Raw genomic sequence first — 26,561 nt, forward strand, 5'->3', positions numbered from 1 at the left:
GATATTACACAGCACTTTAGTTTCCTAAGCACTTTCACATATATTGTTATCGTGAGAAAAGCCCTATGCAGTAGATAGGATAAAGGTTATCCTATTTAACAGGTGAAGAAACTGAGACTGTAAAAAAAAATGTTGGGTTTCTTGCCCAAAGTCATAAAGCTAGCAAGCAGCAGAGCCCAAACTAGAAGGCATGTTTTCTAACACTTCGACTAAGGCTCTTTCCACTACACAATGCTGCCATGCTATTTATTCACAGTAGGAGTGAAAAATTGATGTTCCTGTGAAAAAAAATCATTAGCCAGATTTGTTCTAGGCACCACACAGAACAGAGGAGTAGTCAGCAAACAGGACTCAAGGGGAAATAGAGCAAACTTGTCCATTCCATTCTCAGGGAATCACGAGTAATGTCAGAGACCTAAGTAATTGAGTTTTCTATCACATTTTACACACCATTGAAAAGAAGGTGTTCAGCAGGGCAAGAGAAGTGTTCAAAAGAGGAATAAAATTTCAGAGGAAAGTAGAAAAAGATATTTAAAGAGTTTTGTTTTGGGATGCAGGGATAAGTACAAGGAAATCACGGTCCCTTCACAATCCCCTTGCCACAAACAGATCTGGGCCCCGGAAACTGAAAGGATGACCTCTTTGCTTCTCATTTCCAACTCTCCCCCTACATACATACATATCCTTTGACAGCTTGATAAGCAGCCAAAAGTGATTTCTTTTTACCAAATACAAGATTAGTGAAGAGTCCAGCAAAACAGCCCATTTTTGAAATAATTGAGAACTCTTCACCTTATCTAATCTACTGCAAAATGTTCAGCTTTTTATACATGATGGAAGAAAGTAGTGACTGGTGAAGTGAAGCCGCTCAGTCATGTCCGACCCTTAGCGACCCCACAGACTGCAGTCTACCAGGCTCCTCCGTCCATGGGATTTTCTAGGCAAGAGTACTGGAGTGGCTTGCCATTGCCTTCTCCGTATTTTAACTATAAACTTATAATCATGCCCCATTTATTCCAAATTTAACTCCCTAATGTGTAAAGTACCCTATCACTTAGTTCTGTGACTGCAAGCAACAGAAACCAAATGACTAATGTAAGTAGGATTACAGGAAAGAAATTTGAGGCTCAGCAAATCCATGAAAGACTGGAAAATAAGGGTGAGAGAGCATCAGTGACCAAGACAGAAGTGGAAGCTAGGAAATGGGAATGGCTCCAGTGGTCTCATGGGAGGTACTGTCAGGGCAGAATGCCCCCTGGGAGAAAGGAGAATCCTTTAGCTCAAGATTCAACTTCCAGAGAGGAAGCACCCATTTACCCAAGCTTGTGGTCATGCACCTATCCTGAGGCTGAATGCAGGGCCCTGAGTAAGGTCTCTGAGTACAGTTCCAATTAGTGTAATTATGTCAAAAGAAAATAAAATGTAGTTAAAAGGAGGAAACAAATACATTGAAAAACAAAAAGGGGGAGGAGCAAAGAAGTCCTCTAAACTTTCCAAGGTCTTCTTCAAAAATGTCTCCGTGTAACTAGGTAGCAAAAGATCACTCGCTTCTTAAGACTATATTAGTTAGTAGTTGTCCACACACACACACCCAAAGACAGTGTTTACCCTCATGTCTACAAAACTTCAACTTTTTACTTACAGAGGCCTCACTTGTCTTATTAACCACAAGTTATCTTTTCACTCCACTCCTAAAGCCAAAGCATAATTCACCCTTCTTTAGTAACAACATGCTAATTTTCAAAATGTTACCCTGACACTTCCAAAGAGAAGAGACACCTCAAAACACCTAATGAATAAATTCATAAGGATGCAAATGATGATGATGATGACAGTAATATTCACAAGAACAGCAGCAGCTAATAGCTCTTGAGTACTTATCATGGGCCAGGACCTGTTCCAAGCCCTCAACACATAATAATTCATTTAATCTACACAACAGCTTTAGGAGTAAAATAGTATTATTAGCCCCATTTCACAAACTAAGAAACTGAGACACAGAGCAGGGGAATAACTTGCACGTGGTCCAATAACTCATGAAAGTCAAACCAGAACTAAATCTACGCTTGACTCCAGAATAACAGAATAACAAAAAGTTTTCATTGAGAGTAGAGGAAATAAAACTATACCATTGTGAAAACATTTTCCAGGAAGAAAGAGAGCACCATAACTGTACCTAAAGATTGCCAAGGTTCTGAAGGCTGCTACAGCATCACTAACTTCAACAATTTATGAGAATTTATTTCTAAAAGTTATCAAATATGGCTTTTTTCCAAGATGTGGCTCAATGGTCCAGAAATATGTAAGTTACATGGCCGAAAATAAGAATCATCAAGACTCTGATTCTGGGAGGGATTGGGGGCGGGAGGAGACAGGGACAACAGAGAATGAGATGGCTGGATGGCATCACCGACTCAATGGACATGAGTTTGAGTGAACTCCGGGAGTTGGTGATGGACAGGGACGCCTGGCATACTGTGATTCATGGGGTCGCAAAGAGTCGGACACAACTGAGCGACTGAACTGAACTGAACTGAACCCTTAAGATATTTTTTTCTTCACTGGTGGCCAACCATTACAGAAAAATCCCAAGCCAACCAGCTGTCATGCATTTGAGTTTAGTCATCCCAATGCAAACAAACCCTCAAAACAGTATTTTTATAGCTCACGTTTTGATTATTCCAAAGGGATTTTCTCCAATTTCCCTGTAAAATTGCTCTCAAAATAAACATTTAAAAATCAGCTCCAGAAGTAGATTTGTCACAAAGTTAGGAATAACTTAAAGTATAAGGTAAATCAAAATGGCTTTTCCAACTTGAACTAAAGTGGTCACGGTCATGATTGCTGTAATAAAAATGACAGGAAAAAACCTATAATTGTCAAAAACATAATTGATGATGAAAACAAATGTAAAATTATGGCATATTTCACCCTGGCCACCAAAGACTCTTGATGAAACTGCAGCCCTATAATTCCCCAGAATGAATTCTTTAAATTAAAATACTTCATGCAGAACAGAAATTAAACAATGAATCAAAGAACAATGCTGTACAGAAGTACGCTTATAAATATACCTAGGAAAGAAGAAACAATTACATTTTTCCATGTAAAAACAAACTCGATTGTAATGTTTCACAGAAGGCTGAGTAGGTACTTTCTCCATTGCTTTGAACTTGGAAGTTCATTTCCTGTAACTCACTTAGCATCCACAGTGACTGCGAGGAATGAAATTAGCTACACCAAACTGGCTGGCTTTCTACTTTCGGCAAAACTAGCTCCTCTACACAACAGCACATCTGACTTTCATGATAAATCTCATGCAACCCAATTGAAATGCCACTTTGCATTTTATCTTAAATGCTTTATTCGGCCAGCTGGTTTTATTTAACTATTGACCAGAAGTGGTACGAGTGCATTCTTTTTCCATCTAGCATTAATCTTAGTAAACTTAGCACCATTGGAATGTCTTAACTGCTGAGAAGAAAGCAAAAGTCAGCAAGCAGACAATTGCATTTGGCTACCCTCAGCACATCATTTTATTTCCTCCTTCTCCCTTCTAACTATTGCTCAGCACTTTTGCCTGTGAGGGAGGACAAGCAGGTGGTTAAGGAAGTTGTCCTGTCAGCTATATCTTTAATCCAAGTGTTTAAATCTCTGAATAAAAGAAAAATCAATGTTGTAAAGGCAATGTTTGTCAAGGCCATGTAATAAATACACTTACCTTTACAGACTGTTCTCAATGGATTTCCCTTCTGTGCTGAGCTTCAAAGCTACAAAGAGATAAAAACGAAAGCACTGAGTTATCTGCGAGTAAAACAGCAAACGTTTTCTCTCCATGTCTCTAAGTAGAAGAATTTCCATATGCCATTATACATGATGCTAGCCTAATAAACCACTGATAATATTCGTGCCTCATACCTCCTGCACAAAAGGCCAATGAGAGACACAGTCGTAAACTGAAAACAGCACACACATCTACCCAGGATTGACTCACACAAACCTGGCCAAATCTACAGTCTAATCTTTTGGGGTGTAAACTCCTTAACAGAAGGGAGTGAACTTTTCAACAGAAGCCTGATAAAGTGAAAAAATGAAAATCAAATCAAACATTATGCAGCACACTTGATCTGACCAAGTATTTTGTATTATCCAGCACCATCTTTCCTGCACACTCAATTTCCATTTCCCAGGAAGTTTTACTTGGAAACCCGCCTCTTCCATTAATATGAGGTATATGTATTGGGGAGCCTGGTGGGCTTCTGTCTATGGGGTCACACAGAGTCGGACACGACTGAAGTGACGCAGCAGCAGCAGCAGCATGTATTAAGACGCTCAGTCATGTCTGGCTTTTTGCAATTCCATGGACTGTAGCCCACCAGGCTCCAGTGTCCATGGGGATTCTCCAGCAAGAACACTGGAGTGGGTAGCCATTTCCTCCTCCAGGGAATCTTCCCTACCCAAGGATCAAACCTCTGTCTCCTGTGTCTCCGGCATTGCATGCAGATTCTTTACCACTGAGCCATACAAGGAGCATGGCCCTCCCAAACCAGACCTCACCACTTGCCTCTATGAGTATATGTGTGCAAGCTTACAGATACAATCCTCCTTTCTCAAGATACAGTGTAGCCTTCTCTTAGTAGAGAGAAACTCACAAAACAGAGTAAGCTACATTTGGCATTTTCAAATCAAATCAGACATGTTAAATTAAACAATTCTGCCTGTGACCAAAACAATGCACTAACTGTACGCAAGTCAACACGATAGGAAAGGTGGTAAAGCACAGTTGCTAAACAGTAGTAAGAATTTAAGGTTTCAAAAAATTTTTAACTGTTAATGTTTTTGGCATTCTGCTTTGTACCATTTATTAAATAAAAATTATTTAAAAAAAAAAGAATTTAAGGTTTCAAGGGGCTGATTCTATAATGGCCCACCACTACTCATATGTTGATTCCATAATTAAAAATAAATGGTGGAGCTTCCCTGGTGGTGCAATTGTTAAGAATATGCCTTGCAATATCGAATACCAGTTCGATCCCTGGTCTGGGAAGATCCCACATGCTGCAGAGCAACTAAGCCCATGCAACATGACCACTGAGCCAGCCCTCTAGAGCCTGTGAGCCACAACTACGGAATCCATGTGCTGCAACTACTGAAACCTGAGCAGCTACAGCCTGTGCTTTGAAACAAGAGAAGCCACCACAATGAGAAGCCTACACATGACAAAGAGTAGCCCCTGCTAACTGCAACTAGAGAAAGCCCACATGCAGCAGCAAAGACCCACCATAGCCAAAAAATAGATTTTTTATTACAAATAAATAAGTAAATGGTGACCTAGTTGCTAATATTCTGAGCACCCAGTGCAGGGGGCATGGGTTCCATCCCTGGTCAGGGAAGTAGAAACCACATGCCACAGTTAAGAGTTTGTATGCTGCAACTAAAGATTCCACATGCTGCAACTAAGACCCAGTGTGGCCAACTAAATAAATACTTTTTTTAAAGAGAGATCACTTTTGTATTTAAAAAAAAATAGAATATGCCTATTTCTCTCATTTGTGTCTAGGTCCTAACGTCTCTCAAGGTGTAGCAACTGGTAACAGTCAACAACTCCATGGTTTTCTCGTGTTTCTTTTTTTTTTCCTTCAGTGTCCTAAGTAACTGCTTCAGACCCTACTGGGCACAGCCCCCATCAAACCATAGAACCCATCATCACAGATGCATGACCACCAAAGAACAAGGCCAGACTTGGGGGCTACGATGCAAACTTTAGACTGTTAATGCAGGAGATAAGATGCCTCTATAGAACAACATCAAAATTTCTCCTTCATACATCATGACCAAGTGGGCTTTATCCCAGGAATGCAAGGATTCTTCAATATCCGCCAATCAATCAACGTAATACACCACATGAACAAACTGAAAAATAAAAATCATAAGATTATCTCAATAGATGCAGAGAAAGCCTTCGACAAAATTCAACATCCATTTATGATCAAAACCCTCCAGAAAGTGGGAATAGAAGGGACATATCTCAACATAATAAAAGATATATATGACTAACCCACAGCAAACATTATCCTCAATGGTGAAAAACTGAAAGCATTTCCCCTAAAGTCAGGAACAAGACAAGGGTGCCCACTCTCACCACTACTATTCAACATAGTTCTGGAAGTTTTGGCTACAGCAATCAAAGCAGAAAAAGACATAAAAGGAATACAAATTGGAAAAGAAGAAGTAAAACTTTCACTGTTCGCTGATGACATGATCCGCTACACAGAAAACCCTAAAGACTCTACCAGAAAACTACTAGAGCTAATCAATGAATACAGTAAAGTTGCAGGATATAAAATCAACACACAGAAATCCCTTGCATTCCTATACACTAATAATGAGAAAATAGAAAGAGAAATTAAGGAAACTATTCCATTCACTGTTGCAACGAAAAGAATTAAATACTTAGGAATATATCTACCTAAGGAAACAAAAGACTTGTACATAGAAAACTATAAAACACTGGTGAAAGTAATCAAAGAGGACACTAATAGATGGAGAAATATACCGTGTTCATGGATTGGAAGAATAAATATTGTGAAAATGAGTATACTACCCAAAGTAATTTATACATTCAACGCAATCCCTATCAAGCTACCAACAATATTCTTCACAGAACTTGAACAATTTAATCTCACAATTTGTATGGAAATACAAAAAACCTCGAATAGTCAAAGCAATCTTGAGGAAGAAAAATGGAACTGGGGGAATTAACCTGCCGGACTTCAGGCTCTACTACAAAGCCACAGTCATCAAGACAGTATGGTACTGGCATAAAGACAGAAATATAGATCAATGGAACAAAATAGAAAGCCCAGAGATAAATCCACGCACCTATGGACACCTTATCTTTGACAAAGGAGGCAAGAATATAAAATTGAGAAAAGACAGTCTCTTTAACAAGTGGTGCTGGGAAAACTGGTCAGCCACTTGTAAAAGAATGAAACTACAACACTTCCTAACACCATACACCAAAATAAACTCAAAATGGATTAGAGAGCTAAATGTATAGGCAAAACACTCTCCGACATAAATCACAGCAGGATCCTCCAAGACCCACCTCCCTGAATATTGGAAATAAAAGCAAAAATAAACAAATGGGACCTAATTAAAATCAAAAGCTTCTGCACAGCAAAGGAAACTATAAACAAGGTGAAAAGACAGCCTTCAGAATGGGAGAAAATAATAGCAAATGAAGCAACTGATAAAAGATTAATCTCAAAAATATACAAGCAGCTCCTGCAGCTCAATTCCAGAAAAATAAGTGATCCAATAAAAAAATGGGCCAATGAACTAAACAGACATTTCTCCAAAGAAGACATAAAGATGGCTAACAAACACATGAAAAAATGCTCAACATCCCTCATCATCAGAGAAATGCAAATCAAAACCACAATGAGATACCATTTCACACCAGTCAGAATGGCTGCTACCCAAACGTCTACATGCAATAAATGCTGGAGAGGGTGTGGAGAAAAGGGAACCCTCTTATACTGTTGGTGGGAATGCAAACTAGTACAGCCACTATGGAGAACAGTGTGGAGATTCCTCAAAAAACTGGAAATAGAACTGCCATATGATCCAGCAATTGCACTCCTGGGCATACACACCGAGGAAACCAGAATTGAAAGAGACACATGTACTCCAATGTTCATTGCAGCACTGTTTATAATAGCCAGGACATGGAAGCAACCTAGATGTCCATCTGCAGACGAATGGATAAGAAAGCTGTGGTACATATATACAATGGAGTATTACTCAGCCATTAAAAAGAATGCATTTGAATCAGTTCTAATGAGGTGGATGAAACTGGAGCCTATTATACAGAGTGAAGTAAGCCTGAAAGAAAAACACCAATACAGTATACTAAAGCATATATATGCAATTTAGAAAGATGCAAATGATAACCCTGTATACAAGACAGCAAAAGAGACACAGATGTATAGAACAGTCTTTGGGACTCTGTGGGAGAAGGGGAGGGTGGGATGATTTGGGAGAATGGCATTGAAACATGTATGTTGTCATATGTGAAATGAATCACCAGTTCAGGGTTGATGCATGTTACAGGATGCTCGGGGCTGGTGTGCGGGGATGACCCAGAGGGAGGATAAAGGGAGGAGGGAGGTGGGAGTGGGGTTCAGGAAGGGGAACTCATGTACAACCGGGGCAGATTCATGTCAATGTATGGCAAAACCAACCAATATAATATTGTAAAATAATTAGCCTCCAATAAAAAAAAAAAGAGAGAGAGAAAAAAAAATTTCTCCTTCCACATACAGATGGTCAACAAACACATGAAAAGATGCTCAATATTGCTCACTATTAGAGAAATGCAAATCAAAACTACAATGATGTATAGCTTCACACCAGTCAGAAAGGCCATCATTTAAAAACATCTACAAACAAATACTGGAGAGGATTTGGAGAAAAGGGAAGGAAGTCTTTTGTGCTGTTGGGGGAATGTAAATTGATAACAGTCATGGAAAACAGTATGGGGATTTCTTAAAATACTAGGAATAGAACCATATGCCCCAACAATCCCACTACAGGGCATGTACCCTGAGAAAACCACAATTGAAAGAGACACATGTAGCCCAATATTCATTGCACAGTACTTTTTATAATAGCTAGGACAAGGAAGGAACCTAGATGTTCATCGACAGATGAACGGATAGAGAAGCTGTGGTACATACATACAATGGAATATTCCTCAGCCATAAAAAGCAAGGCACGTGAGTCAGTTCTCATGAGGTGGATGAACCTAGAGCCTATTATACGGAGTGACGTACGTCAGAAAGAGAAAAATAAATATCGTATATTAATGCATATATATGGAATCTAGAAAGATGGCACTGATGAACCTATTTTCAGGGCAGCAATGGAGATGCAGACACAGAGAACAGACTAATGGACACAGTGCGGAAAGAAAAGGGTGGGACAAATGGAGAGAGTAGCATGGAAATATATACATTGCCATATGTAAAGTAGATAGACAGTGGGAATTTGCTATATGACTCAGAAAACTCAAACCGGGGCTCTGTGACAACCTAGAGGGGTGGGAAAGGGAGGCAAGAAGTAGGAAGGTACAAGAGGGAGGGGACATATGTATACCTATGGCTGATTCATGTTGATGTATGGCAGAAACCAACACAATATTATAAACCAATTATCCTTCAGTTAAAAATAATTTTTTAAAAAACTAAAAGAAAAAGTTGTGGTACATATATACAACAGAATATTACTCAACTATAAAAAGAACGCATCTGAGTCAGCCCTAATGAGGAGGATGAACCTGGAGCCTATTGTACAGAGTGAAGTAAGTCAGAAAGTGAAAGACTAATATTGTGTATTAACACATGTTAACATGGAATCTAGAAAGATGGGACTAGTAAGCCTATTTGCAGGGCAGCAGTGAAGAGGCACACACAGAGAACAGACTTGTGGACACAATAGGGGAAGGAGAGGATGGGATGACTCAAAAGAGTAGCATGGCAACATACACATTGCCATATGTAAAATAGATCGCCAGGGAATTTGCTCTGTGACACAGGGAGTTCAACTCAGTGCTCTGTTACAATGTTGAGGGGTGGGATGGGGTAGGAGATGGGAGGGAGGTTCAAGAAGGAGGGGACATATGCATACCTTGGCTGAGTCATGTTGATACTTGATAGAAACCAGTACAAAGTTGTAAAGCAATTATCCTTCCATAAAAAAAATTTTTTTTAATTCCTCCTTCCCCCTAGGCTATGTGGATTGAAATAGTGTTGAAAGAAACATAATTTGGGGAAGACTAGATAAAACAAAATATTATATTTTGTAAAAGCTGAGAGATTTATGGTCTAACAGCACAGAGATTAAGCAGTATCCCTTTCTACTCCAACCACATAGAAATGCTTAACAAAGTACAATATAGCTTAAAAGAAAGAAAGAAGATCAATATATAAAAAAAAAAAAGAGTGCAGATTTTCCAGAATGAAAGATACGAATCCTCTTGAAAAAAGCATACCAAGACCTCAACAAGCTAAATGAAAGCAAATCTACAGGTAGATACAACAGAAGGAAGCTACAGCACCAAAGATAGAAAGAAAGCCTTAAACTGAACCAGTGAGAACAACCTGCCTCCCAGTTGCTGAGAAACTAGGCTCCACTTGCTTGAATATCTTGTCTTGAATAAAATAATCATGAATGGCAAAAAAAAAAAAAAAAGGAAAAGCAAGGCAGCAGTGAAATAACATGTCTTAAGTTCCAAAAGGAAAAAAGTTCAAGGAAAACTACAGCCATGCTAAACCGATTATCATTCAAGAATGACAACTAGGTTATTTTTCAAAAAAAAAAAAAAAGTTGTTTCCTGCTCACAGTAGTTTACTTTTGCTGAGAGGAATACTAAAAGGTATCCTTGAATAAGAAGGAATTGATCTCAGAAGGAAGGAAAAAGGAACAGAAAGCAATGCTCACCAAATTATATTGGCATGTATGGTGATAAACCTAGTAAATTCTATAACAAATAATGGATATTGGATAATACTTAATAAGGACTGGTTGTAAAAAAAAAAAAAAAAACCTATAATAACAACCAGTTTTAAGGGTTTTCAAATAAGATGAAATAAGTAAAGAATCTTCCTGTAGTGCAGGAGCCATAGGAGATGCAGGTTTGATCACTGGGTAGGGAAGATCCCCTGGAGGAGGGCATGGCAACACATGCCAGTATTCTTGACTGGAAAAATGCTATGGACTGAGGAGCCCAGAGGGCTGCAGTCCATAGGGTCACAAAGAATCGGACACTTCTGAGGTGACTGAGCATGCACAGATGGTTGGCTAGAATTATACAGAACAAAGGAGCAGAGGATGAATTGTTTAGGAGGAAGAGATTCTGATTCAGTTGCTAAAGATATGCATTAAAGCTACTGATGAACTTGTTAAGGAATATTGGCATTTCTTTCTCTGTGTACATAACCAAAGACATCCTTTCATATATGCTCAAGAGAAATGTTTAGATCATCAATGTTAGGATGCCAAGAGACATTGAAGACAACAGAAACATCTATCAACAGTACAGTGAATAAACATATTTACATTTGTACAGATTCTTACAATGGAATATTATACAGCTTCAAGAAATCAATGAACCAGTTACACACATCAACATGTATGCCCTCAAAATTATGGTATAAAACAGAAGAAACATGTCACAGAAGACTGTATACATTATTCCACATATAAAATGTTCAAAAAGGCAAAAATAAATGCTATCTTGTTTTGAAATACAACATGAAAGTGGCAAAAACTATGAAGAAAAGCAAGGGAATGAATGATGTATACAGAATTCAGGCTATATTTATCTGGAAAGCAAGGGAAGATTTTGTAAGGATGGAATTCTCTAAAAGGATTCTGGAATGTGATAATGCTCTACTTCTTGGCTTGGGGAGTGGTATCTGGATGTTTGGCTTATTATTGTCTTTAAACTGCAGATATACATTTTCAAAAATTATTTTACATGCATATTATATTTCAGAGTTTTAAAACACATAAGAGTAATCATCAAAAGAACAGAAACATTAAACCAGTGAAGGGAACAATCTAGAGAACAAAAAACACAACCAATTCTCTTTTTTCAGAAAATTGGAATGGGATGGAGAAAGAAGCAAAGGAAAGCACAGTAAACAGAAAGCACAAATGTCGGGACCAGCCCAACAACTAATGGGCCTGTAAAATAAGTTTAAACATGTCAGTAATCAAAGTAAGCAGATTAAATGCATCTATTAAAATAATTTCTTTTCAAAATGAATGTTTAAAAACCTTGCTATCTTATCTTTGTAAGAAATATATCTAAAACAGAGATTTTGAAAGGAAAAGTATACAAAACTATACACCAAGCAAACAGGAACTGAAAGGGTAGAAATGAGTTAATATTTGGCAAAGTACAAGTTAGCAATAAGAGGTATTTGCATTGGCTATATATTGATTCAGTGCAAACTACTTAAAATGACTTCATAATAATCATTTAATATCTATTATGGTTTCTAGGGAACAAGAATTCTGACGGAGTGCCATGAGCTGACTTTTTTCTATGCTATAATGCCTGAGGCCTCAGGTGGAAGACTTGAAAACTGGGGCATGCAATCATGTGAAGGTTCTTCCCTCAAGCGTCACCCAGGTGCTGAGGGTTAGCTGAGGCCGTAGCTGGGGCTATCAGCTAAATACCTCCGGTGGCCTCTACATGTGGCTGAGTCTCATCACAAACTGGTGGCTGGGTTGAAGCTGTTCCCGCCACGGCAGTGTCCGGTAGCTGCCGCCTCCATGACCACTGTCAGGCTGACTGAAGAACTCTGCCTCACTAATAGTCCCCCGCTAACGGCCACACGGGATGTCTCATGTGACCTGTCTTGTGATATCGGTCTGGCGCCCAAAGTCCCAGGCTAACAACCTCTCACCCCTCACAGCTTCATGCCAGCTCTACCCCTTCTACAACGTGAAGGGCACTGAGAACTGAAATGAGAACTGTTTTGTGATCTGAGACAGAATTCAGTTTGGAATCGGCTAAGAAATAAGTGGAAATCATTAAAATGAAGACAGCGAGTGAGGACAGTATTAGGCACGTTCAGATGTCAAGGGGTGGAAAGAAAGCGGCAACTCAAGGAGGGCAAAGGACTCGGAGGGGGTTTTCTTGCACTGTCTGTAAACTGCACCGGCTGAGCAGGTGCCAAGGTGATGACAAGAGCCAGTTGAGCTCAAGAGGCCAAAAGCAGAAGAGTAAGAAAGAATAGCTGATACAGAAGGCTCGTTCCCAGAAAGGTAAAGGGCCAGGAGGTGGTACTGGTCTTAAAACAGCTTTGTTCTCACCTTAATCATATAGTGCCTCGCGGTAGGCATGCATGCTTTCTTTTTTTTAAGTTGGTTTTTTTTTTAATTTATTTATTTGACTGCATTGGGTCTTAGCTATAGCACACAGTATCTTTAGTTACGGCATGTGAAATCTTAGCTGTGGCATATGGGATCTAGTTCCTTGACCACAGATGGAACCTGGGCCCCCTGCATTGGGAGCAAGGAGTCTTTGCCACCAGACAATCAGGGAAGTCTCTACTGTCTTAAATTATTACTTTCTCCTGTATTTATGTTTTCTGATCTTAATTAATGTCTAAACTCTTTAAAATCTATGGCTTTTATTATTCAAGCCAACCTCACCCTGCCTACCTAATCTGAGCCCCAGATTCTATACTAGCACTAGTCAGTCAGCCAATACTTGTTGAATAAACAAGTACAGTTGACCCTTAAACAAGTGCTTGAACTGCATTGGTCCATTTATACATGGATTTTTTTTCAATAAGTGTGTACTACAGTACTGCATGATCCACAATTATTGAATTCACAGAAACCCAGATATGGACACACTCACAGAAGGCCGACAATAGTTATATACAAATATATACCACTCGGTTTCCCTAACCCCTCCTTGTTTAAGAGTCAACTGCACAAGTAGATGCCACAGTTTTTGTATATATCTCTGATACGCAAACATTTGTCCGTATACCTGTGCTAGACATCTGAAGTAGGACAGGACAGGATCAGGAAACTTACTCTAGTGCCCAAAGTACTTATCCCTGGACAAAAGTCAAGCATATCTTCTCAAACTTGTCCTCTCTTTCCCATGTTTCTCTTGACCGCAAAATTCAAGGACCTAACCTTCTAACGGCCATCAGAACATTTTCACCTGCAGCTACAACGCCTTCTCTCATTTATACCTTCTCCCACTCCCCTCCTATGTAATTTATCCCCATTTTGTTCTAGAGCAGGTGGACTCTATGACCTTCATGTGACCTCCTGCAAGACACAGACTATATTTAAATGGATCCAAAGAGGTTTAGGGTTTGGCTGCTCCTGAAAGACATGATCACAGAGCCAGAGTGGCACAGGCCAGTAACACAACTGATTTATATCTTAGTGGCTTTTCAGAAGATAGCTGCCCAGAAAATCTTTATCACCCCCAAGCCCCCTCACTCCATTATCCAGCCCCCAGCTCCCTTAAAAACTGGTCTGAATTTAAAGAAACATTTTTCTCAAATATTAAAAAAAAAAAAAACCTCTAAAAGTCTCTGAAGTCTAAAGTCTCTACCTCATTGTAGTATATGCAGGCAAGGTTGCACTCTCCTACAGGTGTGTGGAGTAAGCTGTGGTGTAGTTTTTTGGCACATAATAAACACGTTGCAGCAGACAAAAAAAAAAAAGAGGAAAAAAAAACACCTCTTTTCTTTGTGATTTATCTTCCTACAATTAAAAGCTATCTCTGGGAACCATCAGTTGCACCTTCCTTAAGGCAGCATTGCCTGGAACAGAGCATTCTGCGGTCCTCACCTAACTCGACTGCCACATTAAGCGATTGGTTATTGACCTTTCAGTCTTTTAACAATTATGTACATACCTGAGAAAGAAGTCTGTTCACCCAGGAATGAAGACACAAGGATGAACGAAGACAATGAATAAATTCAGCCCTGGTTTCCGGTTCTTATGTTCAGTGAGCTGTTACTGCAGACAAATTATTGCAACATTCTTTCAAATGACAGTCAGTTTTCAACTAAGAGAAGATTCTTAAACCATTTTCTACATAATGGTGAAAACCAGGCAGTTGGAAAACATAGCCTTGGTTAAACTGCTGCTGCTGCTGCTAAGTCGCTTCAGTCGTGTCCGACTCTGTGCGACCCCATAGACGGCAGCCCACCAGGTTCCCCCGTCCCTGGGATTCTCCAGGCAAGAACACTGGAGTGGGTTGCCATTTCCTTCAACTACCTGATGACATATGATTAAACACATGGAATTATTTGAGAATCTGCATACTGATTTAGTTCCGCGGTAGCTCATTCGGAAAGAATCTGCCACGATGCAGGCAGAAGACCCGGGTTCGATTCCTGGGTCCAGAATATCCCCTGGAGAAAGAAATGGCAACCCACTCCAGTATTCTTGCTGGAAAATCCCATGGACAGAGGAGCCTGATGGGCTACAGTCCATGGGGTCGCAAGAGTTGGACACAGCTTAGTGACTAACTCACCATCTCATCATCACCATACTGATTTAACCCTCACGAGAAACAGCAGAACAGATCCCCAAAACCTGACACTTATCAGATATTTTCTCGGAAGTTTTATTTCAATGTATGTGTGTGTTTCTTATGTTTTCAGAATTTGTGACACTGATATATTTAGGGTTGAGAGGGGAGATCAGAACATTCCTTGGTTTTGGGGTTTTTTAAAAAATATTTGCAGTTATTTATTTGACTATGTTGGGTCTTGCCGCTCTTGGGATCTTTTCAGTTAATTGTGGCTGCTCTGGGTCTTTGTCGCTTCTCACAGGCTCTCTGTAGTCGCGGCAAGTGGGGGCTACTTTCTAATTGCAGTGTGTACCATCGCAACTTCTCTCATTGCGGCTTGCAGACACTAGAGCACAAGCTCAATAGTTGTGGTGTGTGGGCTTAGTTGCCTCAAGGCATGAGGGATCTTCCCAGATCAGGGATCGAACATGTGTCCCCTGCACTTGCAGGCAGATTCTTACCTCTGGACCACCACGGAAGTGCAGCACTTGGGGTCTTCAGTTGTGGCATGCAAACGCATAGCTGTGGTACGTGCAGGATCTTCCATCTTTGTGACATGTGGGAGCATGCAGCGTCTTTAGTTGTGGCCTGCGGACTCTTAGCTGCATACAGGTTCTAGTTCCCTGACCAGGGATGTAACCCGGGCTCCCTGCAATGGGAGTGTGGAGTCTTAGCCTATGGACCACCAGGGAAGTCCCCATTCCTTAGTTTTGTCATTAACGTGGATAATTGTCAATAACTATTGTTATTGTCACGGATAACAATCCTGTCAAAATGTACATGAAAGTTTTTCCATTAGACTCTAAGTCCAACAAAGGTACAGACCACATCTTTTCTTTTCTTTTCTGTCAGTACCTCATTTTTATCTTAAACAAAAGTACTGAATATAGTAATGTTTCATATGCAGCTGATACAGACCACACCTTTCATGTACCTTGTTGAATCCACATCCTCCAGGACAGTGTCAAGCACGTAACACTTAAGGACATTTGCTTTAAGAAATTATGTTTGTGTTATTATTAAAATTGAAAACTGATTGAAAATTCTTTAGTTTTTTATTTTTGTTCCCTTTTTTCATTTTCTTAATTTGTACTCTAGGCTTTTTTAAGATGAAAAGGTATCTCTCTACAGAAGTCTATACTTCAATGGCCTGAGATACACACACAAAATATAACACAACTCATCCTCACTACACTTGTTCAATGCTGTAATATTTGCTAGGTATTGGAAAAATACATTTGCTAAGTAGCATGAGCCCTGGAAAATCATTAGGTGACATCTGGGGAGCAGAATACCAATCAACCAATAATTAGCATCTTAACATTCAGAGAGTTCGAGACAAATCAAATTCCATGAGATCTCAGGGAGCATGACCCTGGCCAGGTTGGCGCCCTGGCTATGGGGAGTCACTGGATTTGTCTGACCACAAGACAGGGCTGGAGGTACCGTGGCTAGTCTAATCCTAGGAGGAGACACTCTGACAATGTGACATTTGCACAGGGATGCCCTAATGTGGCCTCAGTATGTTTTCTTAGAATGAGATGACATTTCAAGTCAAATAGCTTTGTTCCCAATAGCACAAACCCTTCCTGAACTCTAAGAACCTGAATTGGAGAAAAAGAGGTTCATCTCAGAGAGAAACTAAGGTTGTATAGATTCAACGTTAAAATAATCAACTTTTAAGTAAGGTTAAACCAGACATTCAGTGTTTAGCCTAATTCATTATTATTCCATTTCAGACCTCAGATGACCTTAGTCTAAAAGACAGTTCTCATTTGAGCAAAACCCTATTCCTGAAATATCCATACGGGATACTTTTCAATGAACACAGAATCTCATTACAAAATTATGCTACTAAGAAGTGTGGGGAATGAGCGTCAGTGCTCCCTGTCTCCGCCAGACCCCTGCTGCCTCCAACTGCTGTCCACATGCGAGTCCATCCAAGAATGTAGGGTCACTGCTGCTCCGACTGCCTCCTGCCTATCTAAGGTCACCTTTCCTACACGGCTGATTCATTCCAAAGGAAGAAACAGAGAGGTTGGAGAACACCAATTCCCCATTTGGTTTTTGCAGCTATCTATGTGACTTGGGGAACTCATCCTTTAAGAGCAATCCAGAATGGAGGGCCCTATCTCCAAACAGCCTGCCAGTTCTCAGGATAAAATGCTCTGCTTCCACCGTGTGGCCTGCATGTGCCCAGTCTGCTAGCACCTCCACCCAAAGCCAGGGGTGGCTGTTCTGGCGGCCCCCACTCCACTCCACTGCAGGGTCAGGCAGCAGCTTGCCCTCCTCCTGGCTCCTGGCCCAAGGCTTGAATGGCCTGGCCACATCACTGCCGAGAGGGAGTCTGGTTGTGCCCTCCTCTGAACTCTCCATCTGGAAGATTCTCTGGCCTCCTTCCCTCTCGTTTTTAATCTGACAGACACTGCTGGACCGGGAAACTCAGAGCGGACCAAAGTTCATCTTCTCTTCCGGCTTCTCGGCTGGCATAATTGCAGGGGCAGAATGAGGTTGGCAGGGACCAGGATGCCAGGAATTAAATGAGGGTCCCTGACCACTGGACCACATTGGCCCTGCCTTCCAAAGTCTTAATTAGTCCTCTTCTGCTTGGCACACCCACTTGTCTTTGGAACCCAGAGAGGTGGCCGGGTAAGATGCCATGCTCACAGCAAGTATTCAACAAAATATTGGTTGAGAATGGTGGTCACAAATGCCTGCTGGCTCAGAGCTTTGCAGCAACAGTCGGTTTTGACGTCCGGGCCCCAGCGGCAAGATTTCTGCTCCTCTTTCTAATGCAGACAGTTCGAGCAGTGGTATTCTGAGTGATATTCAGCCACCAGCTCAATTTGGAAGCAAAATGATCTTAACAAATGATGGCAGACTTGACAGACAGGCTGTTGAGCCTGGGGACCGAAACAAAAGACAGAAAGAAAAAGAAAGGAAGGGTGGATGGTAAATGGAAGAGAGGGAAATGAACACTGCAAAGAGAATTGAGCAGGATTACAGGGCAAGAGAGCTCAGTTCTACAAGTTTGAAATGAGCTGGAAACATAACAGACTCAGAGGCGGAAACAACAGGGTAGGGGGAGTCACACAGAAAGGGGACAGAGCCCGGCATCTTTCGGGAATTTTGATGCTGGGACACACTTGGGCTAGAGCAGTGGAAGAGATGCAACAGTAAGGAACATTTGAGAGGCTTCAAAAGACAATGAATCTTAATTCTGTCTTGTTTTGCCCCTCTTGAACGGTAGTGATACACCAAAATTTGCTGTTTTTCTAAGAGGACCTTGACAGATACAATGGAAACTCTGAGTACATTTTTTTCCCTCTGCATTCATTATCTCTGGCCCTTATCCACAGGCCTATTGCAGACTAAATTGGATTTTGGATCACTGGTACTGAGGCGCTGCAATTAATTAACAATAGAAACATAATATTTATATCCCAGCCTAACAACATCTGACATTTAAACTATTCTGCCAGTCGGGCAAATTCCATTCAACAAATTTTCATTTTAATGAACATGACAGGCCACAGTTTACATGACAGGCCAAGAAGCAGAGCAGAGGTGATCTTCTCGGCATGTGCTTATAAGGCCTGGCCATGCTGCAGGAGAAACAAGGGGGGAAAACTGTCAGAATAATAGAAAAACCAGATCCCCAGTTCTGCTCAAATACACCAAGGACACATGTCCCCGCAACAAAGATTCTGGCACCAAACTGTCCTGCAAGCTCAAAGTGAAACACCCCCTGCCCCTGATGACCCAGTGGATGATTTTTCTTTCTCTGGGCTGTTGACATTTTCTTCGGGGTACTAAGCTCCTTCAGTCCTTCCTAATTAAAAAGTGATAAACGTTTTGCAAGGCAACCAGTAATGTGCAAAGTACACAAGAGTTGGAACTGAGGCAGCTTTTTCAGTTGGCACAAGACTGGCCTTCCTTATTTTGCCAGATGGTGCGTCTCAGTAAGTCCCCAGTCCCTGACTCGAGCGAGGGACACTGTCAACATGATGCTGAAGCAGAGACTTCTTAAATGCTGTCTTATTTTGCGTTAAACTAACACCAGGAAGGCCTAACATTTTCTTCTTGCTGAAACTTTCATAGCTAAAGAAGTTTTCATTTTCCTGTGACTCATTATTCAAGCAGACATAAGATGGTTTTTCACTGACTTATCTGTTTCTCACACCTTCTAAGCTTCTCTCTAATTGCCGTGCTCTCACTGCACTTTCCTTTATATCCACCATTTTGGGATAGTGTATATGGGTTTGGAGAAATCCACACTATGTCACCTGACCAGTAATCCATCGCGGAGTAATCAGGAGGTCAGGCTGTGAGATCCAGTATTTGCTATTGGTTTTCGGCAAATTCACATGGTTCTGTTGAGGATGGAAATTTCTCCTCAAGTGTACTAACAATAAGCGTCAACAGGAGCCCTTCTTATTGGAAAGGCTGTATATTTGTATTTCACTTATTTAAAACACTCTAACTCAGTTTTTACATCAATTTAAAATAACTGAAATAAAGTTTCACTTTAAAAGTAAAGACATCTTTGGAATATGGATCTGGTTCCAGTCTCAGCAAGTGAACCTGCCACCTTCACAGTGATCTCTCTTCAAGCTATAACTCTGAATAGATCCAAAATGATAACTATGCTCCATGTCACTTCTAGATATGGTCACGATATGGGAATATTAAGTCCTGAAAGGAGAACAGCGTTTTCATTATTATGACCTTATTTACAATCAGCAAGTTTCAATCACGTCAACAACATATATGCAGTGTGTGGACACACACACACAAATACGAATTATAATAAAAATCAGGGTTTTTGAGTTCTTTACACACATCCCCTCATATATAACACTATAGTACTGATATGAACTCAATTACATATTGAGGAAAGGATGATTAGAGTTACCTGGTTTTTCTAACAGGCAAAGTCCAAAGTCACAAGCAGTAAGTGGAAGAGGCGAGGTGCAAATCCAAGTCTGCCTCCCCCCAGAGCCTGTGCTCTACACAACCCAGTGGCATATGACGGCATCCGCAAGGGAGACAGCATGAAGGAATTGATTTCTTTTGGCAGTAGTCAAAATATCTTTAAAATATCAGGTATAAAACATTTTCAGTCCACCAGATGCTTATTTAATTTTGAAAAATCAATTTTTATGAAGCTGCTCTTTGAAGCAGTTTTGTGTTTGTTAATGCCTGATTATATTCTTGAAAAAGTAGAAGCTTGATGGCAAAAAAAATACATTTCTTAAAGTCAAGAAGAAAAACAAGACCCTAACTGGATTGAATTGATAATGTTTGACAGAACACAAATGAATAGAATCTGTAACTTTAACAGGGCTTTGCAGGAGGCATGTACTAAAACAGTCATATCAAATTCAGAACACAAAAGATTTAACATGCTTATTGCTGTAAACAAAGGCATTTGGTTAAATGAAAGTTCCATCAAAGCTTAATAACCAAATTCAAGTGAACACAAAGTAAGGGGTTATATACTTTCTGCGGTTTCAGTAATAGCTAATCTAATAATGGTAAATGGAGAGTTATTGTTGATTCCTTTGCCTCCGTTTCATAAATTAGATAAAGCAACCTGGCAGTTACAGTACTTTAGAGTTTTATTCGACTAAGTGATTTGAAAGCTATCTTGAAATATAACGAAGTCATGACGTGAATGACTGCTAACTGTACCTTGTACATTAGTATTTTCGACCAGTGCTAAGTAAGAAGCTTCCTGGGAACTAAAACTGTTCTACAGAGCTCTATTTGTATGTACAGGACCAACAATTTAGAAGGCAAAGCGTTGCTGACACAGTATTATCTGATATTCTGTTGCACCAGGACCACGCTTGTAAAACACAGACTAGAAGAGCAGTCAAGTGTTATTATTTCTTCTGATCCAAAACAGGAACAATAGAATTTCTCTGGTTAATGGTTTTTCATAGCACATTTCCAGTTTTCTACTATGCTTTATTGATCTGGAATACTAAAATGGTTTTCTTCCCTGGCTAAAGAATACACAAAGCCTGTGTCTTGCATCCAGTGGGAAACACTTCCAAAGGCCCATGGTGGTGGCATCTCAACAGGCAACTAAGGGGTGGTAACATGAAGCAAGGCATCTTCCTTACTGAAAAAATGTTCTGGTCGAATCCTGCGCCTTTTGATCACAGAAAATGCTTCCAGAGCCTTTGCACTTGGCGGCGCGACACCTGTGGTTCTGAGAGCAGATGAGCTGCCCTTCACAAAAGCAGTCTATTTTCCTGCATTGTCCCCCTGTGCCCTGAAACGGTTACTTTCAATTACTCTGATAGCCCAGGAAGAAAAATATCCCTCTCTCCATATTTCATTCACATAATAAGAATCTGCAAGCTGTTCTGTATGACAGATGAGGACTGTGAGCTGAAGCAACTTGTTCCGCCTGTCAGCCTCCAAGAACCCACAGCAATGAGATACAATCGTGATGACATTACTAGAGAAGAAGTGGGTCAAATACATGGTCACTTTAAAACAGGATGTCAACTGTTCTTTCTACTTCAGTAATCTGATGCAGTGGTACCCAACCCCCACCCCAAAAAAAGGAAAAGGAAAATAGGAGCTCATTGCAATTAGCTTGGTGTGCATGCGCACGCACACACAAACACAAAGAAATGCAAATATTGTTAAAATTATTGTTTCACATAAGCCCTTAAATGACTTTTGTCAACATTAGTCAACAAAAATTCACTAAGCATCTTCTATGGGCCAGACACTGATGTAGGGAAAGTGTTGAAAACAGACACAGCCCCTGCCTCATAGAGTTTACAGTCTGGGAGTAAAGGACAAGTTGTAGCAAGGTGATTGAAACTGACGTAATGAAATTTGCAAATGAAATACAAGGTACTAAGGGGGCTTATAAAACAAGAACTAACAGTCTTACCAGTCAGAATAAGTTATCCTGTAGAAGAGATGTTTAAGCTACGACCTCAGGTAGAAATAGTATCCAGGTAAGGAGTTGAGGGGAAGGTGTTCCAAGCAGAGGACTTTCTCTACAAAATGTTTCCTTTAAAAGAAATTGGGCTTCAAGAGGCAGAAGTATAATGGAGTAAATGAAGCCATGGAGTCCACCCCTGGGAATTATTATCTTTTTCTTGTTTTCACCTCTACTTTAAAAAATTGATTAAAAGAAAAAAAATTAAAGCATTAGTATGCCTCTAGTATGCCTTGGTCCTATCTCATTATGTACAGGCAAGTTAGTCATAATGACATCTTCTTGCTGATCTAAATATTATGGTGGATTTTACTTTTTAAAAAAATCTAATTTGTCTTGGTTAAAACCCATGGGTTATTTTTAAAAACATGTTTTGACAGCAGTGAAACTTGCAGCACACACAACACCAAGAATATAAATTTGTCCAGGGTACAAGTACATGAAAATTAGCACAAGTAGTTGGTAAGTGGGATCAAAAAAAAAAAAAAACACTCTTACCAACTTCAGGCCACAACAGGTAGAAACTGAGAAGAAAAAGGTTCTCTTCTCTAACACTTGGTCATGAAAATTCTGATTCATTCTCGCAAAAATTGTACTAGATCATCACTCACATCTGTTAAAAAAATACAACTGTTTTCCATGGATTAAACAAAATGGAATGGAGAGAAGCAACTAGATTTATTTGTAAGTATGCTTGCCCTTTCTACTAAACCCCAGAATGTGACATTTGGACCATTTTTCTTTCCAAATTCAAAATCCATCCCCAGAATCCAAAATCAATAAAATTTGTGTTAGCATAACTGAGGCTGTATTTGGCCCTAAAACCTCAATGACTAAGTAAGTCTACTAGTATGGCAGTTTTCCTGTGTTTTTTTCTTTGTCTTTAGCTGTTAACTACCAGAAATGACCTTTAGCACCTACTCTAAAGTAAATACAACCTAGAAGTACTTTAAAAAATATGAAGTACAAACCATGAGAATTAACAGTCCCTTTCTACCCCATTACTTACATCTTACCAAGAGTTCAGTCTAGAAGTCACATGAAGAGGAAGACTGACCAAATCAGAAAGTATCTATAGGATGGCAACCAGAACAGTGGGGCTTCTGAACTTCACATAAGGAACAACTGAAGTACCTGGGGAATATTCAGCCTGGAGAAAAGCAATAACAGATATGAAAACTGCTTCCATAATTTCTATGGAAATTCAGTGATTAAAGCCATTTCATTTTACTGAGCACCTCCTCTGTACAATGCAATGAAGAAACAACACTGAGCGAATAAGCCTTAGTCCTTTACTACCATGTGGAACAGAAAATGGACTTTCTCTGCAGCATTTCACAGGGTATGATCTAGCAGGGAAGAACACAGATTCTGGAATCAGAGCCCTAGACTCAAAGCCTGTCGTGAGCTAAATGGTAGCCCCCCAAAGATACATCTCCATCAAATCTCTGGAGCCTGCAAGTGTTACCTGTTTCAGAAAAAGGATTTTTGCAGATGAAGTGAAGAATCTTGACATGAGGTCATTCTGGATTATCTGGGTGGGCCCTAAGAATAATGACTGGTGTTCTTGTAAGAGAAAGACAGAGATTTGAGACAGAAGAGGAGAGAAGATACAGAGAAGGGCAAGTGAAGGACATTTGTTATGGAACCACAAGCTAAAGCATGCTCAGAGCCATCTGAAGAAGGAAGAGGCAAGGAAGGATTCTTCCCGAGAGCCTCTCAAGGGAGCATACAATATACCTGGCATTCTATAACAATGAATTTATTACAAAGCAACATAGGACATAATTTCCTATAGGAGCCATCATCCCTTGGATGAGAATGGAGGGGTTACTCTTTACCCAAACTAAAACATGAAAATGTTTAGATAAGAATATTTCAGACACTGCCAACTACACCTGGGAGGCTAAGTCAAAATGTGCAGCTAGCCAGGCAGTAGGTCTAGGAAATTCAGATAAAGCTGCTTACTCCAATTTGTGGTCTAGCTGCAGGGCCAGAATAAAATGGTTCACTTGGGCCTGGTTTCCCTGAAAAGACACAGGTTTCAAATATACCTAGACAGGAGAACAGACAAATAAAACTATGGAATATTCACATAATGGAACATTATACAGCAGTCAAACCAAATAAAGCAAGATACAGAACAGTGTGCTATTTTTTGTGTAAGAAAGGAAGGGAAATAATTTATGTACATATTTGCCTCAATGTATTAAAAAATACTGAAAGGATGCAAAAAAACCTAGTGAGAGTGGTTAACATATGAGAGAAATGGGGCCAGACATGGGAGTATGGGGACAGGAACAAGAGTAAAAATTCACTTTATGCCTTTTGTATTGTTTAGCTGTTTGAATCAGACAAATATACTATCAACTCAAAAAAAAATGTCCATTAAAAGCCAGAAAGTAAAACAAGATTATAACAACTCACATTGCTGGTAGTAAGTATAATAGTCCATTTCAAGAGGGCAATTTGATAATATAAATCAAGGACCATAAAACTGGCATTTCCTTGGGCCCACTGATTTCACTTCTGAAAGGAATTTATCTAAGGATATAAGATTTATGTACACACACACAAAGATGTTCAATGCAGTATTATTTGTCACAGTTAAATTTTTTTTTCAAATCTACATGTAAAATAATAGCGATTCAGTGAAATAAATCATCAAACATTCAAACAAATGTGGGATATGCAGCTGTTAAAAATTATACTATAAAATACAGACTGTAAAGACTACTCAGAGATACAGAAAAATAATATGCATAGTGTATTTTTTAAATTATTCATAGAATTTCCAGTGAAATCTTTAAACCATCTACCCAGTGCAAGGCAGTGAGATAGATGCCGATTTTAAAAGCCGGTTATGAGGCAGCACATAAATTTAAAATCCCACCTTTTTGTGCATTTTTAACTAAACTAGAAAGATAAACACCAAAATGAGAGCAGTGATTACCTCTGGATGGTAAAATTATAGGTGAACTATATTTTCTATAGTGAACATATATTACCTCTGCAAAAAGATAAAAAAGCACCACTTTGTAAAATCAGGCTAACAACTCCCAGAATCAAAAATGTGTCTCATTCATCTGTCTCACACCCCTCCCTGACTCCCAGAACACAAACATGATACCTGCCTCACCCACAGCCATCTTGTGACCATTTAGAAAAGACCAAGAACACTGCAGACACACTCTCCTTGACATCTCTGAGCTGCTGAACTAAAGCCACAGCCACCACACATTTCTAAATTTCTTATATATATATATATTTTTTTTTTTTTTTCATTTGACTGCACTGGGTCTTAGTTGTGGCAGGCAGGATCTTTAGTTGTGGCATGTGAGAACACTTGGTTACACCATGTGGGATCTAGCTCCCTGATCAGGGAATTGAACCCAGGCCTCCTGCATTGCAAATAGTCTTAGCCACTGAACCATCACAGAAGCCCCCCAAATTTCTTATTATGTGGAAGAAATAATTCCCTACTTTTTAAAGCCACCATAAGTCAAGTTTTCTATTACTTGCAGCTGAAAGAATTCAAAGCTGACAGAGTTAAATAGCAAATACAGGATATGTTAACGCTGGTACCAGAAACCCAACATGTTTATTTTGATCCATGAGTAGAATCTGAAGACTGATGTTAACTTCCCACCATCTTCCTGCTCCGTAGTTTTTTCTCTGAAGTTCCTGGGAAACGGAGCCCAGGAGATGCTGTTAGTGGGGATTCTAGGTGCACAGGGGAGCACTGCCTGCAGTGAAGGAAAACCAAATAGTTACTCCTACAGCATTTCCAATTCTGAGAATATATCCTAAGAAAAGAATCATAGATGTGATTATAAATATATGCAAATATTCTTCACTAACATACATCAGAGAGCTTCCCAGGCAGCGCAGTGATTAAAAAATGATGCCTGCCAATTCAGATGTAGGTTCAGTCCCTAGATCGGGAAGATACCCTGCAGGAGGAAATGGCAACCCACTCCAGTATTCTTGCCTGGAGAATCCCAAGGACAGAGGGAGCCTGATGGGGTACAGTCCATGAAGTTGCAAAGAGGCAGACACAACTTAGTGACTAAACAACAACAAACATATATTGGAAGCAGAGGTGGGGAAACCTACTGTTAAACTGTTAGGGTAAGTTGCAGGTTCTAACAGAAAGAGTACTTCGCAATCATTACTGACATAGGAAAATGCACATCACAATACACTGATGAGTAAACAGATAACACAACAATACATAACCTGTGATCCCAATTTAGAAAACTAACTGAAAAAAATACACATATGCAATAAAAAAGGATGGAAAGGGTATTCATTAAAATATTGATAGTGCTATCATACGGGGACAAAATGCCAATAATACTTTATTTTTTGAGCATTTTTGTCTTTTTTTATTTTTGAAAATGAATTAATTTTCTTATGCAGTTGGTAAGAAAAGGTTATTTTTGTTGTTTTTTTTTTTCAAAT

At 39.8% G+C, this 26,561-nt stretch overlaps 1 protein-coding gene across 2 annotated transcripts in view; it reads right to left on the bottom strand.

The window, feature by feature from the left end:
* Window positions 1-26,561, bottom strand: part of FHIT (fragile histidine triad diadenosine triphosphatase) — a 1,558,201-nt gene that overhangs the window by 1,511,802 nt on the left and 19,838 nt on the right. For both annotated transcript variants that reach the window (XM_055414232.2, XM_055414233.2), the window contains exon 2: window positions 3,722-3,770. The gene's annotated coding sequence lies outside the window, so the exon portion shown is untranslated. The remainder of the gene's footprint in view (window positions 1-3,721; window positions 3,771-26,561) is intronic.

The sequence above is a fragment of the Moschus berezovskii genome, chromosome 24 (assembly GCF_049115385.1).
Source record: "Moschus berezovskii isolate FMDL1 chromosome 24, NW_MosBer_1.0, whole genome shotgun sequence".
Classification (NCBI taxonomy): domain Eukaryota; kingdom Metazoa; phylum Chordata; class Mammalia; order Artiodactyla; family Moschidae; genus Moschus; species Moschus berezovskii.